The following is a 21,009-nucleotide window of genomic DNA, read 5'->3' as shown; positions in this document are numbered from 1 at the left end:
TACCTTCTATTTATTTGCTTGGTTCTCAAGGTGTCCCAAAAGTCTTAGTGCAGCTCCAAGCCTTGGGAGCAGCTTTAAATGGCACTAAGACTTTTGGGACACCCTGTCTGGCTGGTTTTTGCTTAGATATTTCTGTGTTGTTTCTGGACATGGATGTCAGGAAGCTTCTTGAAAGCAGAGCTAATTTCCTGTTTTGTCTTTATACTGCCCCGGCCAGGGCATTGACTGATAGGCATGGGCTATGACCCAGACCCATGTTACAGATCTGAGATTCCATTGGAAGAGAGACCCTTGTAAAGACCATCACCTCCTTATTCCGGTGTCAGTGCTTTAGCCTGGAACAGTTTGGAGACCTAGAAGATTGGGGAGGAGGGGAATGACCTAGACTTATGATGAGGAAGAGACCAGTTAGGAGACCGGCAGAGGTAGTCACACAGAGAAGGGAGGAGGCCCCACTCGGGGAAGATGGAAGCATGGTGGCAGGGAGTGGGTGGTAGATGGAGAGCCCAGAGGATGTGGTGATTGCTTCCTGGGTCATGGTGGAGGGTGGTGGGACATGGAGGAGAAGCAGGCTGGACCAGGTAGGGGGAGGAGCTGGCTGATGCTCCTGGCTCAGCTGCTTAAGCTGTCTCCCTGACACAAACCTGGGCAGTAAGTTGTATGCCTTGTTTTCCCCAACTCTTGAGCCTCTCTTGGCTTTATCTAGGGCCAGGAGCAGGTGTAAAGATGGGCTTGGAGCATTCTTTTCCCAAGCTAAGAGCCCTTGGGTGAACAGGTTTGAGCAAACTGGAGTTGGGGTCCTGACTCCCCAGGGATGGGGAGGCTGTCTCAGCAGGCCCTTGGGTAGCAACCTCCTCCTTAGCAACCACTTCTGGCCTATGGGAGGGCAGTGTTGGCAACCCTGGAGAGCCCTGCACGATGTCAGGAAGGTTGCTACAACATGGGGCCTTCAGGGAGCTGGGGAAGAGAGTCTTTGGCCCAGAAGGAGCCAAAGGCAGACAAAAAGAGGAGGAAAGTTCTGAAGGAGAACCCCTAGTGAACAGCCTTTCTCCATGCTGCAATCAGTGTTTCTCTTTAGCCTTTTGGTAGGAATGCTGAGAGCATTTGTGGGCCCTGAGAAGCCCGAGAGAGCCCAGAATCACGGAGGATTTTATTTTCATGGAAGACCTTAATTGTCTCTCCCTCTCCCCAATTACAAAAAAAGTTAGCGAATTGTGCTCATACTTAAATATGTGACTTTGTCTCCCTTTGACCATATATAACAACTAAATCCAATTAGCATCTCATCTAAATGGCTTTTCTTCCCCATGTTATACATTGAATCAAAGCTTGTGATGAATCTCGCCTCACTCCTCACTTTATCTCATTTTCCATCTCCTCTTGATGGATAGCTTGTACGGACATTGAGCTTGATGTCTTGTCTTCTTTTATAATCTGAGTTCCTGAGGGAGCTTTTCTTTTGGACTTCCCCACTTTCTCCAGGCTTGGCACAGGGCCTGGCACGTAGTAGGCCCTTGAAATGGTGACTTGACTTGGCCTTCTTTCTGGTGTTGGGGTGGGGCTCACTGTACCTACTGACAGCTTAAAAAAATTTTTTTTAAAGATATTTAGGCAAACTTCTTCCCCCGCCTCCATATTTAGAAATGCATACAAAGTGGTCTCTGCCTGGGGAGGTTCTGGTCTGTAGTCCTGTCTTCTCCTCACAGATTTTCAATACTGTGAGCTTTGTTCTTTTGTCTGTGATGTGTATACATGGCTACGTAGGGACAGGTGTCCTACAGCATATTTCATAAAAAGATTGGGACTGAGATAGAAGATCTCTCAGAAATGAAAATCACTGCAATCCTGTTTATTTCAGCTTTTTTAACTAAATGAGTGAAGATCAGTCCGGCGCAGGAGTTCTGGCTTAGCTTTTTGGTGAACAGGAGGCAAAACTGAGTGCTTGAAGAACTCAGTGTATTTCTTGCTTTTGAAACAGGTTTTTTAATTCTCTTAATTGCTCTTGGAAGAGGTAGCCCTAGAGACCAGAGTTCTTTGTTCCCAGAACAGACAACGCTTGGCCAGGGCTGGCAGAGATCTCCTCTCTGCTCCCACGAACACCTAGCCTGGGAGGTGAGTGTCCCCCTTCTTGTCCTTCATGCTTCGCCTGTCCCTTGTCACTTAGGGGATGTGTGGAGGAAAGGTCTAGACTGTTTCAAGGGAGCCACAAGTGCTTGGTTTCCAAAGACAGGCACTTAGAGGCTGACCTTGCCAGGACCCGGGAGCTGGGTGACAGCAGAGGAGCTCTTGTGGGATTGGGACTCTGGGCCCCTTCCACAAGCAGCTCATGCAAATATGGACAGAGCTGGTGCTTAATTGACCCTACTCCACTTGCCCCTGCTAACAAGGCTGCCAAGTAGTCTCACTTTGGAATGTGTGTGTAAAGAGTGATTAAAGAGGTGGGTAAAAAAATGATGCCAGCTAGTGGTGGGGCTTCTGCAGTAACTAGTGTCTGAGGATACTGTTTCATCCACCCACTGAAGGTATTGTTACCTTCAGACTTGGAATCTTGGTCTGCTGTGAAAGAAGGCCGTGGAAGGTTGTTAGATCCCTAAGTCATGGTTTCTGGGGACTCTCCTCTTCCTAAAACCTCTTAAACCAGCACTAGAAAGTTGGCATTTGAGTGATTTGACATTTGAACCATGACTGGTTTTACTGCCTCGCGATGAAGCAAAAGTATTCATTAATGAGTCATCATAAATGTTCCATTTCATTTTAGTTAGTCCCAAACCAGTTTATCCATGGACTACTTCAGGCTTGAAAGATACTGACAAAAACTGATTAGGAGGCTGGGGCTTGGAGTCTGGATTATGGAATTCCCCTGAGACAAAGGGTGGGGAATCGGGATTCCTGGGAGCAAAGAAGAAAGGAAACCTTTTCAGTGTCAAAGACGGTCACTCCTGAGCATTTTGAATACAGAAAGAATATTTTCTTGATTACCTTGGCTGTCCTGCTTCTTTTACAGATGGGGTCACAAAAGTAGCACATGGTAGAGCGAGGGTATTTGAACCCAAGGCCTCTGGCCCAGGTCCCTAGCTCCTTCCCTGGCACACAGCTGCCTTTCCAGTGTCCGCAGCATCGGCATTTTTCATAGAATATTTATTCACATTGCTTGAAACCCTGAGTTTGGGGGAAATGGCTTAGCAAGTGCCAGCGTAGGTGATCTTACGACTATGTGCTCAGCCTCACTCTCCTTTCCCACTGTGGTGGATGCCATTTGAAACTGACCTGGAGACCTCCCCACCTCCCCGCTCCTCCATCCGTTTGGCTTTTTCAGGCCAAATGTTCTATCTGACTTTTTGGACTGCAGGTCTGTGTGATCCCAGGTCTGCCTTGGCCAAGTTAAGTGCCTTTTGTGCCAGGCACTGGGCTAAGAACTGGGCATACAAAAAAACCAAGAGGCAAGTGCCCAGTGTCCCAGGGGAGACCACGTGCCAATAGCTCCATCCCCAGGACAGAACGGAGGTCCTCCAGAGAGGAAGGAACCAGTGTTAAGGGGGATCAAGGAAGGCTCCTCGTGAAAGGTGGGATGGGAGCCTCGCCAGGGAGTGATAAGGAGGGAGAGCTGTCCAGACCCGGGGCCCAGCCGGTCCACAGCCCATGTTGAGAGATGGAGCAGCCAGGAGACCAGCCACATAGGGTCATGTGACTGACTGAGCGGTACAGGTAATGATCCGTCCTGCACGTGTTGGTTGTGTGCTGATTTGATGTGAAAGTAGATCAGAATGTTGTTTTAAAGTGTTGAAGTGCTTGTCTCCTCCCATCCTCGTAAACAAAGCGAAAGGTTCCATTAGAAATGTGCCGGACACCTTTGCTGGGCCTTTCTACCATCATCGTGAGCCACGTTTCATAAAATGGAAACATGCTTACCACCATGATGGAGGAGATTGAGTGCAGAGTCCAGATGGAGGAGGGACTGGCAGTCCAGTCACTGGTGTTGGAAGACACCAAGCCCAGGGGTCCTGGTGAATTGGCTAGAAGAGAGCCATAATCCCTCTTATTCCAGTCTAGAGCCTTCTTTCTGTTAATTGTTCCCAGTTATTATTGACCTGTCAGTCATTTATTTGAATATATCCACTTATTTATTATCTCCCTCCTTGGATAGTGAGCTCCTTGAGGGCAGGGACTGGCTTTTGCCTTTCTTTGTATCCCTAGCACTTTGCCCACTGTCTGGTACATAGTAGGTGCCCCATAAATACTTCTTGACTGACTGGGTAAGGCATATGTGATGAAGGAAGTCCCTGTGAAAATATGTCACCCCCCCCAGGCCAGCTTCCTTGTATATGACACAGTAGGCATAGAGACCAATTTGGACTTGAATTTAGTTTGCATCCAATAATGAACAACTTTTATCATCGTTTCTTTGATTGACAGGATCCTCCTGTCCCCCTTCCCATTAGTGCTTGGAAGCATTTGTGAGAGACACTAGAAAGGCCTCAGAGATCCATTCTTATCCTCTGTTGAGCTGCTGCAAGGCAGAGCTCGGAGGAGGAGGGTGTTCAGCCCTGAGCCTGTTGACTGAGCCCCAAGTTCTCTCTTTCACCATCCAACCGACATGTCCAGGACATGATCTTGCTTCCTACCCTAGTTGGAGAGCATGGGAGAGCCTGGTTTCTTCTTCTGTATGACATGTCATACTTGCTTTGGACACCTCCAACTCCATGCCCCACCTCTGCCCCTCTGTCTCCTGCTATCTTGGATTGAGCAGCATGTGACAGAGGGGAAATCCTTGAGGCAATGGAGGAAGTATAAGTAAGTGACCCTGCTCTGTGAAATTTGAAGTGATGGGCCCTGACCAGTCCATGTGGCTGGATGGGGGAGCTCTGAGCAGTCACCCTGGGACAGGCAAAGGCTCCATGACCTGCTTCCCTGGGCTGAAGAGACAGAATTGGAGCTTCCTTTCCATGTAAAATGGTACCTGCAGATGTGGGAGTTCCCAGGGATGGAGGCAGTGATAGAGGCCATTGAAATGAGGATGGCTGACTCATAGACTGTCAGCGGATGGGGCCTGAGAGTGCTAGCTAGCCTTAAGTCCCTCATTTTTACAGATGACAAAGCTGGGGGTCCAGACAGGTTTCCTCCGCTGCTTTCAGTTCATTGCCCCGGGTCTTATCTTGCTTGGCTATCCCCTATGAAATGTGCCCCCTCCTCACATCCCTTGATGGTCCCTGGCTTGCTTTGGTTGGCTGAAATCTCACCTTTAGCAGCATGGTTATTTACACATTGTCTCCTATTTAGAATATAAACTTCTTGGGAGTAGGAACTATTGATGGCTTTCTTTGTATCTTAAATACTTAACTCCTGTAAACTCTTGATCAGTGCTTGTGGGCTGCTTGCCTGCTTGATAAAGAAGATACAGTTATGGAGACAGGCAGGATTCTCAGGACTTTGGGGAGGGTTTTGTTTGCTGGTCTATGGAAAAGCATAAAATCCTCATTTGAATGGGTGGATGGGAAGGCCATCGGTCTTCAGATTAGTCTTTCAGATTCTTAAGTATTTCCACCCAGGCTTTAGCCAGCTTTGTATCCATAGCAAAGGTCTTTGCTTGTAAACATGAACTAAGGTAACTTTTGCTTATGGAAAATTTTTCTGCATTAGTTGGAGGACCCCCCCCCACCCCAGCCCCCTGCCACATTTCTGTCACATGTAGGGGCTCCTTCCTTTGTCCCATGTGGAAGTGGTTTGTGATAAGTTTCCAGGATTGTGGTGGGTGGATTTTTAATTAGCAAATCCAGGTCCCGGAGGGGAGTGCTTGTGGGAAGTGCTTCTGGCCATCCTCTTCCCTTTCCATTTCAGTTCTTGGAGTGGCCTCCTGTTGCGTGGAATCTTGGCACTGAAATGGAGACTTGCTTTGTGTTTGGGGGCCGTTCTCCCCAGCTGCTTCTCAGCTTTAACCTCAACTGCCACTTTGCTTGTGCCTCATCTGTATGTGTACACACACACACTCACACTCACACACGTAGCCTTTGTATGCCGAGCCAAGATGGATTGGTTCGATGTCACTTCAAAATATCATCAGTTTCTTTAAAATAATTTTTGAAAGAGGATTTGAAAGGGTTCATTGTGCATTTGCTCCATTCAGATCTGGCACTGTCAGCAGGGTATATTTCCTTTATAGAGGGTGTCCCCAAAGCCTCGGAAGGAAGAACTCTGTCTCCCTCATAAGCTCCCACCTTCAGTTCTGTTGACTGGCTTGGGAGCTCCTGGATGCAGGGGGTGGTGGAACAGAGATGGGCGTGGGATTTCATCCCCAGAAGGGGGAGGGGAGGACATGCTGATCAGGGGACTGCTTCCTTTGCCACCACACTGTGGCATTTTCATTAATATTTGATTTACCTTCTTTCTGAGGATAACGATTCCACCACTGACTGGAACTGAGCTCATCTCCAAGTCTAAAATACGTGGCTCCCGTTTCTTTCCGGAGCAAAGGGAGCTGCCAGCTTCTGCCAAGAACGTGTTTGCCTTATTTTTAATTCCTTTTGTAAGATTGCTCTGTTAATCTGGGGAGTTATTGAAGGCAGGGAACAATTTGTCTTCCTGAACACAGGCTGGGCCCAGTCCACTCTCGGCAGCATTCCCTGGAATTCCTGGGCCTGTGTTTGAATTAGACCAGGAATGATGTTCTGCATATCCTGAATGCTTTAAAGCATCTTTTTCAGGGGTGGGGAACCTTCGGCCTCCAGGCCTCACGTGCCCTCTAGGTCCTCAAGTATGACCCTTTGGCTGAATCCAGTTTCGAGGCTGTAGGTTCCCCACTCCTGTTGTATCTTGTCCCTTCTACGAAGGCCACTCTTGTGTGTGTTTCTGAATTTTCTCCAGGTCTTTTCTTTCTGTTTCTTTAATAAAGCTCACATTTGAGTGCTTACACAGAACTTCTCTCCTGGTTTTTTAGAATTTATTTTGAGTAGTGAGCTTCTCCTGCTATATGCTTGTAAAGCAGATTCCAAATGATTAATTGAGCTTTTCAAAAAACTATTCACCACGTTCTGTAAGAGTTCTCCAGTGGCCTTTGTGTCATCGAGGTGACCTTGGCTTGCAAAGCTCTGGTGGCTAAATGAAGGCCTCATGTCACTGGCACCCCCAATGCCAGCTCAGATCTGGGAGATTTTATCCCTAGGTTGCCCAAAGAGTAATGAATTCTTGGGTGTGTGTTTTTTTAACCTCAGCAATTCTTGAAGATAGTCTACCAATAACAAAAGAGTGATGTGACTTCAGATAGCTCTAGGTTTGGATCCTGCCTCTGGCCCTTAGTAGCTGGGTAACCCCAGGCAGATTATTTGGTCTCTGTATGCCTTAGTTTCTTGATCTATATTATACCTGTATCACTTAGCTCAGAGTGTTCCAGTGAAGCCCAAATATCAAAGTACTTTCTAACTTTTGAGGTTCTCTCTGTAGAAGCTGGCTGTGCCATCTATATCAGCATTCAAGCGGATGAGACTTCAAGAAAGGGCCTTTGTGTGTGTATGTGTGTGCTGTGGGTGTCTACATGTGGTAGCTGTAGACTTACAGCCATGAGTGTGCACATCTGTGTGTCTGCACATTGGAAGCACACAGCTAGGCTGGCCATGAGCCATCCAGACACCAGCTCCCATCTCTGTACTCTCTCACTTAGTGACCCCATCAGATGCCATGGGTTCAGTCGTTGTCTTGGAAGAGATGATTCCCATATCTGGATATCTAGCCTCAGTCTTTCTCTTGAGCTACATACCTCCCAGATCTCTCCTGTGTAAACCGATGACTTATCACGTCAGGCAAAGTGTCCTCTTTTGCTGACTTCCCCCATCTCTGCGAAGGCACTGTCACCCTTCTGGTCACTTAGTTGTGCAGCCTCAATCTTCTTTTCCTTCTCTCCCCTGCCCATTTCCAGTCAGTTGCCAGGGCCTGTGAATTTGCTCCCCAAACATCTATAGCTTCTTTTCCCCTTGGGGGAGGAAGCCTGGTCCTCTGTAAACCAAGAGCAGTGTTGGTTTTTGGTCCATCTGCAATGTAAACTCATTCCCCAAGGCTCCTCCTCTGTGAGATGAGGCCCCTTCCCCTCGAAGTCTGAGCCTTTTCTTTCCCTTCCTCTCCGTAAGCTGCTGCAGTGGTCTCCTAATTGGTTCTCCTCTCTGTAGCTCTGCTCTCTCCTGTCAGTCCTTCACAAAGCTGCAAAATCAGTGTTATTATCTCTCTTCCCTGCTCAGCAAACAAACAAAAGCCTGCAGGGCAGGACATGGATTAGGAACAAGGATGAGGGAGGCCAAAGCCTGGAGGCCTCAGGAAAGCCATGCATGCAGCACTGGGCAAGGTGAGCCTCACATCTCTCCTTTCCTCTCCTTCTCTGATTACATTCTAACAAAGAGGAATGACTCATCTGATGTGGAAGTATGATCAGACTGCCAGCTTGTTAAAAACCAAGATCAAAATGACTAGAAAGCTAGAAGAATATAAATGGGAAAAAGGGGGTTAAGTGAAAACAACTTCATCCTGCCTCCCGACAGAAAAGAGGGTACAGACAGAAGAAAGGTCGTGGGTGACAGAAATTTCACACTAAGTCTAAGCGACATAACCCAGCTGCCATAAGAGGCCAAAGGCACCTAAGAAGCTCCTCTTGCTGGAAACACTATTGACTTACTGAGCCAAGGACCAAGCAGCTTAGAAAATAATCTAATGTGTAAATTCTTACAAAGAAGGAGATGCTTAGCTGAGTAGTGCTGTCTCAAAAACCAGAGATGTTGAAAAGGTTCAAAGAAAGTTTGGTGGTAGACCCAACCAGAATCATCCTGGCACCATTTATAAGAGAAAACAGGGACTTCATCAAAAAGGAAAAATGGGAAAGATCTCCAAGCAGGAACCCCCACCCAGGTCATCCTGCGTGAAGAAAAGGCTCTTTGAGAGTGAGGAGGAGCAACGTGATTAGAACAGATGGACCTAGGGAGATCAAGCGGGCAGGGACCTGACTGTGAGTAAATGTGGAATTTATTCACCAGAACAGAGGAGGAGGAGATCTCAGAGGTGTGGAAACAGTCTCTGACCTTACCAGTATCGAAGAAACGTGACCCAGAAAACTCAGCAGCTAATGACCCCTCTGCCTACTTTACCATTTATGTACAGTTTTTATGAGAATCATCTGTGTGGAGCAAGGACACCCTAGATGATCGATCATAGGATCATAAGGTTAGAATGGAAAGAATTTTGGAGGTCATTGAGGCCATAGAGGCCAAGAATACAGAGGACTAGAGAATTTAGGTGACTTACTCAGGATCACACAGCTGTCTTAGGCAGGGTTGGAAGCTAGCTTTTCTCATCTTCCACCATGCTTTGCTGCCTGTCAAAGCAATGACTCCAAGGTGGAATGTTGGGGAACAGCCAGTCTTGAGCAAGCGATGTTCCATAGTAGATACTTCTTTGCCATTTGACAATGGACAGAAAAGTTTAGAGAATACAAGATTCCATTGCTTGGGCTTGTTGTTTGGTTGTAAAAATGTGTATGTTTTGGTAGGACAGAATGATGCCTTCTTCCTCTTGTTTTCTACCTACATATCAAAATTATTCAAGATTCCTTGAAGGATGGAACAGAGGGAATCTTGTTCATACTCTTGGTGATTTGTATTAGGGAAGTGTAAAATGGGTCTATGGATGCTTCCAGAGGTATTTGTGGAAGAGTTTGGTTAAAGAGTGATTCCTTGTGATAGATCTTCTCTTTGCATATCCCATTGTGTGCCAATCAACTGTTTGATTTGACCATCCACAAAGGAAAAACCAAATGAATGAAAAATGTAGTTAGAGGTACATCCTCCAGAGTCTATCTTTTTTGGATAAGACCAGTGCCTGTGGGTGAGCTGGGTCCACGGGTGGCCCTGTAGGTCCTCAAGTGCAGCCCTTTGACTGAATCCAGGCTTCACAGAACGAATCCCCTTGATGAAAGAATTTGTTCTGTAAAACTTTGTCTAGCTGCTGGACAAAGGGAAGTGGCCTGAACTAATAGCCTCAAACTTCCCCTGGAAACGTAGGTCTGCCTTTTTAATATCAGAGCTCTGGAAGTGTTGTGTGATTGGAAGCCATGGTGTCATGATCTCACAGGGCCCTGTTGAGGTGCACACTGTTGCAGGGAACAGATGAGAATACAGCTGGAAAACCAGTGCCGAGCATGTCCTCAGGGAAACGTGTCCTTGAGAGAGAAAGTGGGCTTCTTCAGTGGCCTGAACCCAGGAACTCTGGTACAATGTGGGAGTAGGCAGAGGTGGGCCTCGGTCTGCCTCCTAGAAGGGATGTCCGTGGGCTCTCCAAGCATTTGGAATGTATGTTTATATGTGTGTGCATCTGCTCCCTTTTGTCCTTCTTCCCCACCATGGAGTGGAAGCTCCTTGAGGACAGGGGCTGTTGGGGCTTCCTTCTTTACGTAAAGGTATCTAAGTAGTGCGTAGGTGCTGGGCCAGAAGTCACGAGAAGTGAGTCGAAATCCTGCCTCAGAGACTTCCATCATTGTGAGCCTCTGCCTGCCTCGATTTCCTTAACTGCAAAAGGGGGGTGATCACAGCACCTACCTCCCAGGGTTGTTGTGAGGACATAGTGCACAGTGCAGTGGCTGACACACAGTAGGCACTTTCTAAATACTTATTTCCTTCCTTTCTGTCCCCAATGGGTGCATACACTGTAGTGAATGTACTTTTGAATTGGAACAATCTGTGAAGTGGTCTCCTAAGGCCTAGCAGGGTTTCAGTGCATGGGGCAAAGGGAGGCCCATGCTAACATGGATGCATTCTTGAAGACCCTTAAGCTTCCCATCATTAATCATCTTGGGTTTGCTTTTTAGTTTGTTTATAATCACAATATCCTGGCACATGTTACTGGTGGCTAACTGAGAGACAGGCCTGGTGTCTTTACATTTATCAGAGGTGGTCTGTGGTCTCTGGGGGAGTTTGAGTTCTCCCTTGTTGTCTATAGAAAGACCACCTGGATTTGAGCCGCATTCATAGCACTGGGAAAGTCCCATCTAAAGAAAGCTGGCAAATTCATTTCCTTTCAGAGCTGCAGAGGGAGGGTAGCACCGTACCGGGGTGCCAGGGGAACTTGAGAGTGACAACTGTCATGGGAGCGTTCCAGGACAAGTGTTTCTTCATGTGGCATACTGGGAGCTTAGTTTGGTGCCTAGCATGCCTTCTCATGGAACTAGCTCCTCCCGACTCCAGCTGACATTGGGTGACAGGGGCTGCCAGGGAAAGAATGGTTATGGGGTCCATCCTTCCTTACAGGAGGAAGAGAGGCAGTTTGGGGCATCAGTGGTCCTTTCTTCCTTGGCTCACTTGGTTGTGCCTGGCTTTCCCTGCATCCTTTTGTGTCATGGAATGCTGGACCTCTCATGTGTTCACCTAGGTATGGAAACTGGGTCCTAGGTTTGAGGGTTCATCCCTATACACTTAGGGTCATTGAGGCACTTCTCCTGGGCTTAGCCCGTGAGGCTGGATGTGGGCCTTCATTTCTTTCTTGCCATTTCCCTCATTAAAAAAAAAAAATGTTTTATTGGAGGTCTTTTCTCCTGTACCACTTCCATTACTTAATATTCCCACTTTTTCCTCAAACAGCAAGCCTTCCCTTCTAATGAAGATTTAAAAAAAAACAAAACTCTAAAGTAAAACCAGCCAGTATCTTAGTGGTATCTGACAGCATATTCAATTTTCCACACCCATTGATCCCCATCCCTTGAAAGGATGCTCCAGTATCTTCATCCTGCCATGTCAGAGTCTGTTTGCTCCCAGTACTGCTTAGCCACAAACCAGCTTGGCCTTGACCTCCCAGATGGGAGTGCCATCCACCAGTCCTTGTGTTGAGGTTAGTTAGGGGTTGGAGTGCAGTGGGGCATCAGCTTTGGGTGAGGGGGCATCTCTTGGCTTTTTTGTCAGCTCTGTAAGTGTATAGATTTTTAATGAAGGTCTTAGCTCCAGAAGAAATCCATTGTGCTAAGTCTGTTAGCCTTCAAGTTGCATCATGGAGCCTAAGTGGTTAGAAGACAAAAGAGCCCTCACCTGAGGTACAAAGACAGACGGCAGAGTCTGTGAAGTGAGGGGCTCCCCTCCCCTCCTGATAGTTAAGGAATCCAAAACCGAGGAGAATTCAACACAATAAACATCTACCGAATGTCTGCGCAGAGAGATCAAGAGGTAACAAGACCTAGAAATGAGAGTGACCCTTCCCAGCAGCGCTGCGAGGAAGATAACTCTGATCTGGTTTTTTTTAAAATGATGTTTTCAGTTTTCAACAATTACTTCATGAGTTTTTAATTTTCTGTCCCTTCCTCTCCCCTCCCTCCCCAAGATGGCATTTAATCTTATATGAGTTCTACACATACATTCTTACCATTCACATTTTCACGTTAGTCGTGTTGCAAGAAGAATTAAAACAAATGGGAGAACGATAAGAAAAACCAAACCAAAATATAACACAGGAGAAAATACTCTGCTTCATTCTGCAATCCAATTCCATAGTTCTTTTCTCTGGATGTGGATGGCATTTTGCCTCAAGAAACCTTTGGGAATGCTTTAGGTCCTTGCATTGCTACGAAGGGCTAAGTCTATCAGACATAGTCTTCACGCAGTGTGACTGTTACTGTGTACAATGTTCTCCTGGTTCTGCTCGTTTTACTCAGCGTCAGTTCATATATATCTTTCCAGGCCTCTCTGAAGTCTCCCTGTTCATCGTTTCTCATAGCACAATAGTATTCCATTACATGTATATACTATAACTTGTTCAGCCATTCCCCAATGGATGGGCATCCCCTTGATTTCTAGTTCTTGGTTACCACAAAAAAGCTGCTATAAATATTTTTGTTCGTGTGGGACCTTTTCCCATTTTTATGATCTCTTTGGGATAGAGTCCTAGAAGCGATATTGCTGGGTCAAAGGGTATGCACATTTTTGTAGCCCTTTGGACAGTGTTCCAAATTGCTCTCCAGAATGGTTGGATCAGCTCATAGCTCCACCAGCAATGAATTAGTGTTCCAAGTCTTGCACATCTTCTCCAACATTTATCATCTTCCTGTTTTGTCATGTTAGCCAATCTGATAGGTGTGATGTGGTGCCTCAGAGTTGTTTTGATTTGCATCTCTCTAATTAATAGTGATTTAGAGCATTTTTTTCATATGACTACAGATAGCTTTAATTTTTTCCTCTGAAAACTCATGGATTATCCCCAGAGGGAACTTGGAATTGGCAACACTGGAGAAGGCATTCTTGCCTTGAATGGGGCTTGGATTAGTGGAGCCCAGATGGATCCACATCCCTTTGTTGACCACACTCATTGTCCTACCAATGTTGACTTTGATCTGAAGCTTGATGCCACTTGGGCTCTGGAGTGGCTGAGGTGGCATCTGTCAGTGTTGCAGAGAATAAAAGCTCTTTTTGCCCACAGAAAGGACAGTTGGTCTCCCTTTGGACTGGAAGACCACGTGATAGACTGGCATTCCACTTTCTCATGCAGCAGAGAATGAGTCACCTGTGTCTAACTAGGCATGAGAGTTTGGGCAGTCACTTTACCATCTGTAAAACAACTGTCTGAGAGGATCCCTGAGGTTTCTTTCAGTCCTGACTGGTTGGTGTGTAAGATTGTTACAAGAGATCCCTGCTGAGATGCCAAGACAGGAGGGAGATGTTGACTTTTTCCAGGAGGCTTTCTCTTACTCCCATTTTAAACACTGCTTCTGTCATCATTATCATCATTTAATTAGTGAGTTAATGATGACGATACTGAACACAGCCCTGCTTTGGTTGTCTTGTCTGTCACCTCAAATTGAGTCATAGCGACTTTTGGCTTGCCTTCTACCATAAATTCCAAAGGTCTTTTCACATAAATCGATGTCTGAGCATACTTGCTCCATCCTGAACTTGGAGGTTAACTTTTTTTAACCCAGCTATAGGACTTGGCATTTCTTTCCTCTTCGATTTCAGCTTTTATGATTTAACCCCTACTTTGGGCCTGCCTGTTTCATCGACCCTGGAGTCTGCCATGAGAGTTGGCTCTTCCACCCTTGTGATATTGGCAAATTTCCTAGGTGTGCCCCCTCTGCCTTCATCTGAGCTATCGTCCCTTCATGCTGACCTTCATCACTTTTTAGAACCTGATTCTTCTCTCTGGAATTCCTACACTTGACATTTCCTGCCCTTTGTGCCCCCTTGTCTGGGTGGGTGTCATGAGAGACACAGGATGCCCAAACTTCTTCAAGTCCTTTCACAGAGTCTGCAGCATGTTCATGATTTCTACCTTAGTGGCCCTGAATGAAAAGGAAAGTGATCTGCCCACCATTAGCCAATGTTGAGTCTTAGTGAACAGTCTTTCCTAACTATTTACAAAGGATTCCTTTAATGTTCTAATTCCTGGAACACAGATATGGTGATTGAGGCAAGAAAATGAATATGGGGAAATCAGGGATTTGTGGAAGCCAGAATGGGGGTGGGGTGACAACTTGGGCAAAGTGTATGAGAAAGGACTTGAAATGATCGGCAGTAGCCAGGCATTCCCACACGTAAAGGACAAGAAATTTTAAGAAGGCTGCAAAAGTGAGCCCTTCAGGAGCAGAGATGGGGGTTGGGTTTGGGGGGTTGGTTGGTTTTTGCCTTTTTTTACAAACCCAGGGTTTAACCCGCCTGGAACATTAGGTGCTAAATAAATGCTAATAGATTGAACTTGACCAGGTTGTGATGGACCAAGTCAAGGGAGTTTGTATTTCATGCCACAGGCAATCAGATGCTGCTGGAGATTGTTGATGGAGGAAATCCATGGTCAGATCTGTGTTTGAGGAAGACCCATGGCAGCTGTGTGGAAGATGGCATAGAGAAAGTAAAGACTGGAAGCTGGAGATCTCTCAGGAGGGCTCTGGCCGTCGTCTAGGGAAGATCTGATGGGATAATTAATATTCTCTTCTGTTGTCATTGATGATGTTCTTTTGTCTTTGGAAAAAAAATCTTCATCACTGCTTCACCAAATCCCCTTTAAAAGTGTCCCCTGAATTTTTTTTTTTAGATAGTTGAGTAAAACAAAGTAAGCCATTGGCAGGGTCACTGCGTGTCAGATGTGTGTCTCTGCATCTCTGATCCATCTCACTTCCTCTGGAGTCATGATCAGGAAGAATATTGATCAGTGTTCTTGAGTCTTTCAAAAGTTGTTTTCCTTTATATTACTGGAGTTATTGTATAAATTGTTCTCATGATTCTGTGGGCATCTTTTTTAAAAAATAAGTTTGATTAGTGTGTTTTGTTGTTGTTAGATCCCCAAAATTTTCACTAGTGTTCCTACCTTTGAGCCATCCTATATGACAAAAGATTATTTTTTTAAAGACAGACAAGACAAAGAGGAATATAATTGGTCAGTACAATATGACAATGAGTTTGGAAGTGTGGGTATGGTTTCATGTTGCTTTCAAGCATGGTTGGACTAATTAATAGGAAGCAGCTGGTAGCTAGGGGACTGGAGCGGGAATCCAGGAGATAAGTGCTGGAGTCATCCTCATCTGGGTGACCGCAGACTGGGTTATCAAGTCTGCCTGCCTCTGAGTCTTCATCTGTAAAATGGGGCTGATAATAGCACCTCTTTCCCAAGGTTGTTTTAAAGATCAAACCTTAAAGTGCTGCATAAACCCAAGTTATTATTATTAGTTCCCAGTTCCTTTGACCACATATAATGTTGTCCTCCCACAGTCGTGCTGACCATTTTTATCATCGTCTTTGTCCCTCCGAGTGAGAGAGACCTGTAGGGACTCTTTATTGAATTGACTGATGTTCTAGCATTGGGAACCTTTTTTCTTTTTTTTTCTTTTTAAATTTAATTTTATTATTATTATTTTTTAATGTTTTACAATCACTGCCATAAAATTAAGATTTTATCCCCCCCACACCTACCCCCCACTACCCCCCTTCCTCCCCACGACCACATACAATTCTGTATAGGTTCTACATATACTTTCCTATTGAGTACATTTTCACTATAGCCATGCTATGTGGTCAAACTAAAATAAAGGGAAGAAATCATATAACAAATCAAAACATGATACACAAAAACACACACACACAAACATGATCTGCTACATTCTGCAAATGACTTCCATATTTCTTTCTCTGAGAGTGGAAGGCATTTTGCCTTAGAAAACCACCATTGGGATTTTTTTTTTTAAATACGTTCTTGCGTTATTACGAAATTCCAAGTCTACCAGAAAAAACTCTCACACACTGTGGTCGTTGCTGTGCACAAAGTTCTCCTGGTTCTGCTCCTTTCACTCAGCATCAGATCATATAAGTCCTTCCAGGCCTCCCTGAAGTCTTCTTGTTCATCATTTCTTATGGCACAATAGTACTCCATTACATTCATATACCATAATTTATTCAGCCATTCCCCAATTGATGGGCATCCCCTTGACTTCCAGTTTTTGGCAACTACAAAGAGTGCTGCTATAAATATTTTTGTACATGTGGGACCCTTTCCCATTTTTATGATCTCTTGGGGATACAGTCCTAGTAGAGATATTGCTGGGTCAAAGGGTATGCACATTTTTGTAGCCCTTTGGGCATAGTTCCAAATTGCTCTCCAGAATGGTTGGATGAGCTCGCAGCTCCACCAACAATGAATTAGTGTTCCAACTCTCCCACATCCTCTCCAGCATTTATCATTTTCTTGTTCTGTCATGTTTGCCAATCTTATAGGTGTGATGTGGTACCTCAGAGTTGTTTTGATTTGCATCTCTCTAATCAAAAGTGATTTAGAGCATTTTTTCATATGATTATAGATATCTTTAATTTCTTCCTCTGAAAATTGCCTGTTCATGTCCTTTGACCACTTATCAATTGGGGAATGACTTGTACGATTATACATTTGAGTCAGTTTTCTATATATTCTAGAAATGAGGCCTTTATCCCTGAGCTTAGCTGTATTGGGAACCTTTTTTCATATGATTTTTTATAGTTTGGATTTCTCCCTTTGAGAACCATCTCTTCCTTTGACTGTTACCTATGGGGGAATGGCTTTGGTTCACTCTTATTGGACCCTTGCTGCAGAGCCTTTTTTCATAGCTTTCAATTTCCACAAACTTTCAATTTTATAAAACCCACCTGATCCCTGTTCTCCTTAGTATTTCTCTCTCTTGTTTTGTTAATAACTCCTCCCCTTACCCATGGTTGTGAAAGGTTCCTTCCCTTCTTTACTTATGGTCTGACATTTTCTATCTGCCTCTATCCATTTGACGCTTATTGTGCTAGTGAGTGTGGGGTGGGATTCTAAATCCGACTTTGTTCACCTGCTTTCCAGTTTTGCCGGCGGATTTTGTCCGAGAGCGGATGCCTCTGGATGGTTGGACCACAGTGCACCCATGCCTTCTGCCCCTAATCTGGGCTTTCAAATCCCTTTGTCTAGTTCTAATGATTTCTGATGTTCTTGGTGGCATAGGGCGTCTCCAGAGTCTTCATTCACTTTTCTGCCCTGTCCTAAGACTCTGGGGACCCCCCTGTGTGGTTTGAGCTCTGGTTTCTAGGGGCCCACATCAGTCCTCCCTTCCTTATTTCCCGTGACCAAATTTTGTTCTTTTATAATTTTGTTCAGTTCTGTAAATGATTCCTGCCTATTTTGGTGTGCTATTGAGTCTCCAAATTAAGTATACGGTGTTGTCACTCTTATTCTTTAGTATGCCTCAATTGTGGGAAATTGTCTCTATAATTATTTAAGCTGTCTTTTATTCTCATAAAGTGTTTTTTAGTGGTGTTCATATAATTTCTGTGTTTGACTTGGTGAGGGGACTCTCAAATATTTTGTATATTTTGAAGTTATTTTGAATTGAATTTTTTTCTGTTTTCTTTTTGTATTTTATTGGGAACCTTCTAACAGACATTTCTGTGGATTTATTTTATGGTCTGTTATTTTATTGAGGTTTTTAAGTATTTCAGTTCATTTTAGTTGTGTAACTGGGGTTCCTGAACGCAAAACATTGTATCATCTTCAGGAAGGAATAGTTCTGTTACTTCTTTGCTGTTTTTTTCTTACCATGTTACTCTACCTAGCATTTCCAGGACAACACTGTATCAGATAGTAGCGCTGATGATGGATGGTCTTGCCATGAATTTATTGGAAAGGCCTTTTTTTTTTTTTAAAGATAATGTTAGATATTGGTTTTAGAAATTGTTTCCCATATTAAGAAAAGGTTCTCGGAGAAATTCACCAGTGGGAGGAGGGGGTGGAAGGTGAGGGAGCTTCAGGGTCAGAAGGTTGGGGGTGGGGGGAGGAAGAGGAGGCTGTGATGCAAGTCCAGGTGAGAGGTGTGCAGGGCCTTGGAGTGCTGCCCGCTGAGTGCGTGCTGGGGGAGGAACAGCTGGTGCTGGGAGAACCGAGGAAGCAAAGCACCTGATGGCAGATACTGTCTGGCACTTTTCTTGAAAACAATGTATCCCCCAGGGACTAGGGAGGTACCTCGCCGCCTGCTGCTGCTGCTTCTTTCACTTGGCCTGGCATTAATTAGGAGAACGCATTGGTTTGCACGTTCTCTCCTGGGATGCAGGTTGCAGCCTGGTCCTCAGCATTCCCTAATTTTCCTCTCGCCACCGCGGGGCTCTGCCCGAGGGGGTGTCGCAGGGCCCCCCCCCCCCAGCCCATCGCTTTCCTTGCTCATCTCGTCAGGCCTGCTCACAGGCGGCATGTGCTTGTCCAGCATTCCGGCCTTTAATTGTTGGGTGTTGGGGTGAGGGGGTCCCTCTGAAGTGGGTGAGACTCTGAAATCAATGGACGCGAAACAGGGAACGCGTTTGGCCTTCTCTAGGCCTGGGGTCCTCGCTCACCTGTGTGTGGTGGTTAGCGATTACGCAGGTGTTTGCCCTTTAGCAGCGCTCCCTTGCACGAATGTGCACAACCACCACGGCCCTGCTCCCTGATTTAGGTCGCCCCTGCCTTGGGGCCATCTGTAAAAGGAGGAGCCGTCCGGGGGTTCTTAAAGCCCCTCTGGGCTGCCCCATCCCTGCTCCTCAGGGGGACTCTGGCGGCCCAGTTTTTGGTGGCTGAGATCATTGGGCCCCTTTCCTTGTTGGAATATGAATCCCATGCGTTTCCATGGGACTTAACCGATGTATCCTCTGTGTCCGCTGCAGGGGTCGGGGTAACAAACCATGAATACTACAGAACCATGGGGGGGAGGGAAGCTTAATTAAAACGGAATTTATTGTGAAACTACTATATTAATCTACGTATTATTAAGAACCAGGAGGGAGTGAGGAAGAGGAGAATGTATTAAGCACATGCTGTATGCACCTTGCTAAGCGTTTCACAAGTATTCCAGCTGAACCTCACAACCACCCTGCGAGGTAGCTGCTTCATTTCACATATAAGGAAACTGAGGCATATTCAGGGGGTGGCCAGTGGGGGGCGCTCGCTCCGGGCTCCGTCCTCGCAGCGCGCCTGCGCCTGGCCCTGTCCTTGGCCCGCAGCTTGGGCGGAGCCTCGTTTCGGGTTTGTACCGGGCTGCCTGTGATTGGACGCTGACTCCGTCTGGCCGCCCGGCCGCCAGGGGGCGCGCGGGGCTCCAGGGGTCGCCGCCACGTGGCCGGCTGCCGGACCGCCTACTGGGGCGAAGTTGCCGGGCGGCGGAGGCGGCCGAAACGAGGCTCCGGGGCGGCCGCTGATTGGTTGGTGGGCCGGGCCGGGGGCGCGCGCAGTGCAGGGAGCGCGCCTGCGGGGGGCGCTGTGGGCTGGCGCGCGCGCGGCCGCGGGAGGCCGGGCCGGGCCGTGCTGGGCCAGGCAGGGCTGGGCTGGGCCGCGGAGGCCGCTGGAGGCCGGGGCCGGGGCCGGGAGGCCGGGCCTCTGACGTGTCCGCCCGCCATTGGCGCCGCTGCCCGTATATACCGATGAGGAAGCGGAGTCGCCGCTTTCCCGAGCGCGTCCAGGCTCTCCTCCGGAGGCAGCGGCAGCGGAGTGCGCGGAGCCTTGGTCAAAGTGAGTGCGGGCCTCGGCGCAGGCGGCAGGGTGGGTGCGGCGGCCCCATGCGCCCTCGGGCCTCCGGCCTTGGGTAGCCGCACAAAGTTTGGGGCTCGCCCCCCCGGGCCGCGCTGCGCTGCCGACGTGGAGGCGGGGGGGGGGGGGGCACTACGTGTCACCAGTGCGCATGAGCGGGGCTGGGGCCGGGGGGCGGCCTGGCGGTGGGGGGGCTGCGCTGCTGCCGCGTCATGGCCCCCCCTCCCCTCAGCCAGGACTGACCTAGTCGGGAGGAGGAGGACAGGGGGTCCGGGGGTTGTGACACAGAGGGTGGTAGGGGGCGGGGGCCGCCCGCAGGAAAGTTGCCGCGGGGCCCGCCCCTGCGGCCCAGCCTGGAGCAAGGCCCTGGGGGGCGTCCTTCCCTCCTCCTTCCCCCCACAGTCAGAGTCGGGCCCGTGGGGCAGCGCGGGGTCACTGGCCCTTTAAGGGCTCTCCCCGCCCCCGGCGCGGCTCGGCCGCTGGTGGAGCCAGTGCTGAGGTGGCACCTCGGAGAGGCCCCGCGGGCACGCGTGGGAGCGAGCGGGGCGAGGGGCACCTGCCGAGGGCCGGGGGCCGGCCCGGACACGACTTCGGCCCTAGATTGGGTCTGCGTCTGGTGCCTGCCGGGGGGCCGAGTCCGAAGGGGAGCCTCTCCACCCCAGCTCCCCCTCGAAGGGGCTCCCCGGGCCCAACGAGGCGCCTCTGTCAGCTGGGACCCCGGGAGGCCCGACCTCCGCGGGCAGCGGCCTGGAGCTCTCTGATTAGATGTGCCCAAGTTCACTCCAAAGCAAGCCCATGGAAACCTGGGGGGGAGGGGGGGTTCCGCGGGTAGATGCCATTGGGCGTCGGAATGCTCCATACCACCAAGTTGGTTCTGTGTTCTAAACACATTCCTTGGCACACAATAGGCGTTTAATAAGTGTTGATGGCCGACCACGAACCCGGCCCCATAGCAACATGCCCTCTACAATGTGGCACCGGTATGGATGGGGTCTTTCAACATCTTAGTAATTGTAATAT

The 21,009-nt window shown here is 47.7% G+C and overlaps 1 protein-coding gene across 4 annotated transcripts in view; it reads left to right on the top strand.

Annotated features, from left to right (window-relative positions):
* Nucleotides 1-21,009, top strand: part of HDLBP (high density lipoprotein binding protein) — an 83,478-nt gene that overhangs the window by 18,221 nt on the left and 44,248 nt on the right. The window contains exon 1 of one of the 4 annotated variants that reach the window (XM_072618791.1): nucleotides 19,752-19,971. The exons of 1 other annotated variant lie outside the window; for it this stretch is intronic. The gene's annotated coding sequence lies outside the window, so the exon portion shown is untranslated. Of the gene's footprint in view, nucleotides 1-19,751; nucleotides 19,972-20,946; nucleotides 20,970-21,009 lie in introns of those variants that run through there. 2 more of the 4 variants (XM_072618793.1, XM_072618794.1) reach the window with 2 other exon arrangements.

The sequence above is a fragment of the Notamacropus eugenii genome, chromosome 6 (assembly GCF_028372415.1).
Source record: "Notamacropus eugenii isolate mMacEug1 chromosome 6, mMacEug1.pri_v2, whole genome shotgun sequence".
Classification (NCBI taxonomy): Eukaryota; Metazoa; Chordata; class Mammalia; order Diprotodontia; family Macropodidae; genus Notamacropus; species Notamacropus eugenii.
This window is presented reverse-complemented; position numbering and strand designations above follow the sequence as displayed.